Source organism: Petaurus breviceps, unplaced genomic scaffold (assembly GCF_028583685.1).
Source record: "Petaurus breviceps papuanus isolate PSGF00001 unplaced genomic scaffold, PetGlider_PUasm1.0 90919, whole genome shotgun sequence".
NCBI classification, from domain to species: Eukaryota; Metazoa; Chordata; class Mammalia; order Diprotodontia; family Petauridae; genus Petaurus; species Petaurus breviceps.
This window is the reverse complement of record NW_027187378.1, coordinates 14,174,045-14,181,755: the sequence shown is the minus strand read 5'-3', so window position 1 is coordinate 14,181,755 and position 7,711 is coordinate 14,174,045. Positions and strand designations below refer to the sequence as shown.

The 7,711-nt window shown below is 37.0% G+C and overlaps 1 pseudogene; it reads right to left on the bottom strand.

The window, feature by feature from the left end:
* Positions 1–2,995: 2,995 nt before the first annotated feature.
* On the bottom strand, positions 2,996–3,630 carry LOC138152174 (uncharacterized; annotated as a pseudogene).
* Positions 3,631–7,711: the final 4,081 nt, after the last annotated feature.

The window sequence follows — 7,711 nt, the reverse complement described above, 5'->3', positions numbered from 1 at the left end:
ATCCTGTGCTCTTATCACCTGAGTGATTACTTATCACTTTTGCTCAGAGTTTCCAATGCCTTAAGTGCTCTCCTTCCCTCTTTTTACCTGCTGAATCACTACCTATCCTAACCTAACTGTCATGTCTGCCAGGAAAGCTTCTCTGGTTTCTCCTTTGTTCTCACTACAGGCTCAAGATAATTGCCTTTCCTCTCAAATCTCAACACATTTTATTTTGTAGCTCTCTACTTAATGTATTGGGCAGCTAAGTGGCAGAGGGGATAGAGTGCTGGGCTTGGAGTCAAGAAGACATCTTTCTGAGTTCAAATCTGGCCTCAGAGACTGGCCCTGGGCAAACCCTGTTTGCCTTAGTTTTCTCATTTGTAAAAGGAACTCAAGAAGTAAATGGCAGTATCTTTGTCATGAAAACCCCAAATGGGGTCATGAAGAGTTGGATATGACTGAACAGCAACAACAAAATGAATATATTATATAATATCCTATCCATTAGACACAGTAACCACTTAGTATTTATTGTATTTTTTTCTTGACTCCAAGTGTAAGTTCCTTTTACTTTGCCCTTTTCACACTTTGTCAGAAAAGTTGATTAAATTTTAGGGTTGGAGATTAAATTTTTTTGTTGTGTTTTAGGAGGGTAAAGGCTTGGGCTTTTTGGGTACCAACTTTTAATTTTAAAAAGCACCTGGCTGTTATCCTTCCTTCTTGAAGAAGATCAAAATGACATCACTATCAACGAGTAAGAGCACTGGCCCCAGTGTCGGGATGACCTGAGGATCGAATCCAGGCTCAGATACTTAGCACCACACCCAGAAATAACTGGCCGTGTAACCTTGAGCAAGTTACTTAACCCCAATTGCTTAAAAAAAAAGTGACATCACTATGTTGGGATCAAGGTACAGTGTTTTCAACTGTGGCTGATCAGAACAATAAACACTTAATAAATGCTAGGAAGCCTTGTCTAGGGTCCCTGTGCCAACTGAGTTGCCAATGATGCTAGTTTCCAATGATCACCTGATTTAATAAGTATGAAGACTGGTAAGATACTAGCTTCTGATTTGCCTATTTTTCTACCTATAGGAGAGTAGCTGGTCCTTTGTTTTCTCCTACTATCCACACAATTCTGAATTGCGCCAGTCAGGATCAAGATTTTCTACTTTAGAGCACTTGAAAAAAGCAACCAGGGTAGAGTAATGATGATGATGATGATGATGATGATGATGATGATAGTTTAGCATTTATATAGTGCTTACTATATGTGAGGCACTATAATAAACTCTTTACAAATATCTTATTATTTGATCATTAGGATAACAATGGAAGGTAGGTGCTATTATTGTCTCAATTTTAAAGTTGAGGAAACTGAGGCAAATAGAGGTTAAGTGACTTGCCAAGGGTCACATAGCTAGTAATTGTCTGAGCCCAGATTTTACCTCAGGTGTTCCTGACTCTAAGCCCAAAATTCTATCTACTGCACCACCTAACTTTCAGTACATGCAAAGTACTGAGTATATGTAATTCTTAGACTTTTAAAACTGATTTCACAAGTCAGTATTGAGGAAGCCATGGTTAGACTAGATAGTCTGAAAAAGTTTTAAGGAATTTAGCAAGTTCAACCTGAGTCAACAGTATGATGATATGGCAGCTGAGAAAGTTTTAACACAATGCTGGACTGCATTAAGAGAAGCACAGCTTCCAGGAACCAAGAGGTAATATTCCCATTATCCTCTACCCTGATCAGATCACATTTGGATCATTTTGTTCAGTTCTGAGCATGACACTTTGCTATTGTTGTTGTTCAGTTGTGTCCCACTGTTTGTGACTCCATGGACCATAACACACCAGGCCTTTCTATCCTCTACTATCTCCCAAAGTCTGTCCAACGTCAGGTTCGTTGTTTCCTATCTATTCATCTAATCCTCTGCTGCTCCCTTCTCCTTTTGTCTTCAATATTTCTCAATGTCAGGAACTTTTACAACGAATCCTGTCTTCTTATTATGTGACCAAAGTATCTAAGCTTCAGATTCAGTATTTCTCCCTCCAAAGAGTGGTCTGAACTAATTTCTTAAATATTGGCTGATTTGATCTCCTAGGTATCCAAGGAACTCTCTAAAGTCTTCTCCAGCACTACAATTCAAAAGTATTGATTCTGTGATGCTCAGCTTTCCTTATAGTCCAACTCTCATGGCCATACATTGATACTGGAAAGACCATAGCTTTAACTACATGGACCTTTGTTGGCAAGGTGATGTCTCTGCTTTTTAGTGTGCTGTCCAGATTTGCCATGACTTTCCTTCCAAGGAGCAAACATCCTTTAATATCATGGTTGCAGCCACCATCTGTAGTCATCTTTGAAACCAAGAATATAAAATCTAAACTGCTACCATTTATTCTCCTCTACTTGCCAGGAAAAGATGGAACCAGTTGCCAAGATCTTAGTTTTGTTTATTTTGGGATTTTTTTATGTTAAGCCTCAAGCCAGCTTTTATACTCTCCTCTTTTTCTTTTTCTTTTTGGAGGGGGAAGGGCAGGGCAATTGCAGTTAAGTGACTTGCCCAAGGTCACACGGCTAGTAAGTGTTAAGTGTCTGAGGTCTGATTTGAACTCAGGTCCTCCTGACTCCAGGGCCATTGCTCTATTCACTGTGTCACCTAGCCACCCCTATACTCTTCTCTTTTACCCTCATAAAGAGTATTGTTAATTCTTCTTCACCTTCTGCCCTCAGATCGGTATTGTCTGCATATCTGAGATTGTTGATATTTCTCATGGTAACTTTAATTTCGGCTTTTGATTCATTCAGTCTGACATTATCCATGATGTTCTCTGCACAAGAGTTAAATAAATAAGGTGACAATATATAGCATTATCATATTCCTTTTCCATTCTTAAGGCAATCAGTTGTTCCACATTCAGTTCTAGCTGTTGCTTCTTGACCTACATACAGGTTCCTCAAGATACAAGTAAGATGATCTGGTACTCTCATCTTTTTAAGGACTTGTCACATTTTGTTGTGATCCACACAGTCAACTTTAGTGTAGTCCAAGTAGCAGAAATAAGTGTTTTCCTTGGAACTCTCTTGTTTTCTCCATAATCCAGCAAATACTGGCAGTGTAGTCTAGTTCCTCTACCTCTTTGAAACTTCCTTTTCTCCTAGTAATTCTCAGTTCACACACTGCTGAAGACTAGCTTGCAGAATCTCAAGCATAACCTTTCTGGCATGTGAAATGAGCATAGTTGTTCGGTAATCTGAACATTCTTTGGCATTGCCCTTCTTTCTGTTTGGGACATAAACTAATCTTTTCCAATCCATTGGCCACTGTTGAGTTTTCCAAATTTACTAGCACATTAAGTACAATACTTTATCAACATTATCTTTTAGGATTTTAAATAGCTCAGCTGTAATTAAGTCACCTTCACTAGTCTTATTGCTAACAGGCTTCCTAAGGTCCACTTGCCTTCATTTTCCAGGATATCTGGCTCTAGATCAGTGACCGCACCACCATGGTCGTCAGTGATGTTAAGATCTTTCTTGTATAGTTCTTCTGCATATTCTTGCCAGTTCTTCTTAATCCTTTCTTCTTCTAAGTCTCTATCATTTTTGTCTTTTATCATGTGCATTTGTGCATGAAACATTCTGATATCTCTTTTCTTTCCTGTTGTATTGTTTTCTTCTGTTTCTTAGCTTCCCTAATTGAAGAAAAACTTATCTTTCCTTGCTGTTCTCTGGAGTTTTGCATTTCTTTCCCTTTCTCTTTTCCCTTTCCCTTTCCTTCTTTCCTTAGCTCTTTGTAAAGTCTCATCAGACAGCCATTTTGCTTTCTTGCTCTTCTTTGTTTTTGGAATTTCTTTTGTTTCTGCCTTCTGTATGATATTGTGAACCTCTGTCCATAGTTCTTCAGGCATTCTATCTACCAGATTAAATCCCATAAATCTATTCATCACCTCCACTCCATATTTGTAAGGAATGTTATTTAGGTCATACCTATACAGTCTGATAGTTTTCCTTCCTTTCTTCAATTTGAGTCTTAATTTTGCAATAAGAAGTTCATGATATGAACCATAGTCAGCTCCAGGTCTTGTTTTAACTGATTATATAGAGCTTCTATATACATATATATAGATATATAGATATATAGAGAGAGATTATTTTTATATATATATATATATATATATATATATATATATATATATATCTTTGACTGCAAAGTGTACAATCAATCTGATTTCTATATTGACCATCTGGTGATGTTCATGTGTCAAAGCACTTTTTGGGCTGTTGAAAGAGTTTTTGCTATGACCAGCAAGTTGTCTTGACAAAACTCTATTAGTCTCTACCCTACTTCATTTTGTACTCAAAGGCCAAATTGTTCTTCTAATTATCTTTTTATTTTCTACTTTAGCATTCCAATCCCCTATGATGAATGTGACACCTGTTTTGTTTTTGAGGGGGGCTATTATTTCTAGAAGATGTTGTAGGTCTTCATAGACTTGATCAACTTTGGTCTCTTCAGTGGTTGAACATAAACTTGTATTATCTGTGATATTGAATGGTTTGCCTTGTATTTGAACAAATATCATTCCGTCATTTTTGAGATTATACCCCAGCACTGCTTTTCTCACCCTTTTATCAACTATGAGGGCTACTCCATTTCTTCTAATGGATTTTCCCCCACAGTAGTATATGTAGTCATCATCTGAATTAAATTCACTCAAGAAGGACATTAATAAGCTTAAGCACCTAAAAGAGGGCAACCAGATTGATGAAGGGCCTTGAGTTCATGCCATACATGAAAGTGTTGAAAGAGCTGAGGATATTGAGCCTAAAGAAGAAAAGATTTGAGGGGGAGGGAACGTGATAGTTGTCTTCAAACACTTGTCGGATGGAAGAAGGATCAGGCTTGTTATGCCTGATCCCAGAGAGCAGGAATAGCAATGGGTAGAAGTTGCAAAGGGGAAAATGTATATCTGATATAAAGAAAAATTTTCTAACAGAGCCATCCAAAAGTAAATGGCCAAGCTTGTGAGACAATGAAGTCATCTTGTTGGATGTCTTTAAATAAGGGTTGGATGACCACATGTTGAGTAGAGTATAGTGAGCATTCTTTGGGGAATATGGTTTGTATTATATGGCCTTTGAGGAACCTTCCAGTTATATTCTCAAAGAACTGGTATGTTTTTCCAAAGAGAACATACCATTGAGCAGAAGAACTTTGCTTTACAGATAGAATCACTCATTAGAAATTTAACATTCAAACAGTGTAAACTAAGCCACACTTTAAAAATACTATGTTACAGATAACTAACATTAAACACAAAAACACTATTCCATCTTTGACATTCATTTGCTAGTCACATTGTCAGTTAAAAGTAGTCATTTTGAAAGCAGTAATTCATTCTCCCTGCTCCTTCCTTAACACAATTTTCAGCCTGCAATTTTGATGATAGGAAAATTACCACCTCGGTGCACTATATTATGTGATATAAATGTTATTGCAATTAAGCCTGCTAGGAAATACACACCCACACATAGAAAAGCCCAAATAGTCCATGTTTCCTTCTTAGTAAACATCCTCTAAAAGACCAGGGATTTTGGTAATGTAGCAAAGTTGCCAACAACAAGAAGTAAAAACTACCACAACTTGAATTTAGTAGAGTTTTCTGTCAACTATGGATGACAATTGTAGTCTTATTCCAATATAAGATAAGTAAGATGAATGGGGAAGTTTCTCTCCCATTGTTCTATGATCTCCCAGAAAATGATCACCTATAGGTTGAATGAACCTCCAGTTCAGAGAGGTAAAAAGCAAAGTTAGTTAATTTGTGTTGTTCCTCACATTTCTTCATTAATAAATGGTTCTATATACATCAGGAAGAATTTTACTTTGCTCGGCCCCTTAGGATAAAAGTTTCTTGAGGGTGGAAACTCTGCCATTTTTTTTTGTTTTCTCTTTGTAGCCCTAGCTTGGTGCCTGAGGATATAATTACAAAACAAAATAATTTCTGTCCTAGAGCTTATGTTTTACCATAGGATACACACATACATATGTGTATGTATATGTATGTGTATACTCGTAGAGAAGCATTGGGGAGGGGAGACAACACTAGATACATTTATTTAGGACTCCCTGCAAGCCACACACACACACACACACACACACACACACACACACACACACACCACACCCCATGCTGTGAACACACACATATACACATACATATATGTATATACACAGCCACATACCCATGCTATTCACATATGCATGTATTTATATGTTTATATACCTGTACAACACACCATATGGTACACAGAGTATATTTATATATACATATGTATGCACATATTATATGTGGGGGAGGAGAGAGAGAGAAAAAGAGAGGGAGGGAGAGAGGAAGAAAGAGAGAGGTGAGAGAGAGAAAGAGAGGCAACTAGGTGGCACAGTAGAAAGAGTGCTCAGTCCGGGATCAGGAAAACCTGAGTTTAAATACTGCCTCAGACACTTACTAGTGTGTGACCCAGGCCAAGCCACATAACCCTATTTACTTAGTTTCTTCAACTGTAAAATGAACTGAAGAAGGAAATGGCAAACCATTCCAGTATATTTGACAAGAAAAGCCAACAGGGGTCACAAAGAGTTGGACACGACTGAAAACAACTAAAAAATAACCAAGATGTATACATATGACACACAAAGACTATTGAGGAGTTGCAATATGTATTACCCACAGCAATAAATCATGAATCTTTTAAAGCATTGAAGGAAAATCGTATTATAATAAATATTGAAAATTGCTCCCATCTGCTTATATATGTGTATTAATATCTTTAATATATTTGCGAAGATGTGTTTAATTCAGTTAACTATTCATCACAGTAGCACATAGATACTTCAGAATGTATCACATATTGGACCTGTGAGATTCCCCCATCACAATTTTTAAAATTATGAGTCCTTATTATGGTCAACTCACTGACTGAGTTTGGAAGTTTAAAGTCCTACACTGCATTCTAAACACAGTGTATGCAAATGAATGTGGTACTTCAATTGACCTGTGATCATATTCCCCCTTTTGATTTAAATCACAAGCCACCTTACACTCCACAGAAAGGCTACCCAACATTCTGAAAGCTTTCCTCTAAGTCTGGTTATATTTTGTAGATACCAGTGAAGCATTCAACCTGTCCTTTTCTCTTGCTATGAGATTGACCCACCTCCTTTTTCAATCATAGATTTTTTTCTCTTTTATCCCTTACAACATTTTTTAGACCCGGGTCATCCTTGGGTATGTTATGAAGCCTACTTGTGCCCACCATGCATCTTTCCATTGACCTTTGAATCACCCACAACTTTGATTTCTTAGGGGTTGTAGTTTTCCAAGATTTGCAAGAATTAAGCATCACCTGAACATTTGCATTTACAAGATAGGAAAAGGACATACCAAAAAAAACCCAACCTTTAAGATTATGGTTATAAACAGTATATTTTTTAGTGTCAAAAAAGTTTTTAAATCTCTTTTCTGAACCAAGTGCATTGCATATAAATACCAAATAATGTATTGAGGAATTCTAGGTCATAGGACAAACTGTTGCATAATTTGGCTAACATACATGAGTAAATATAATTGAAATTGGAACCAGAAGGAATAGGTTTAGGTCCAAGTCTCTGCTACCTGATAGCTGTGTGACCTAATGCAAAATCACTTAATCTTTCAACAA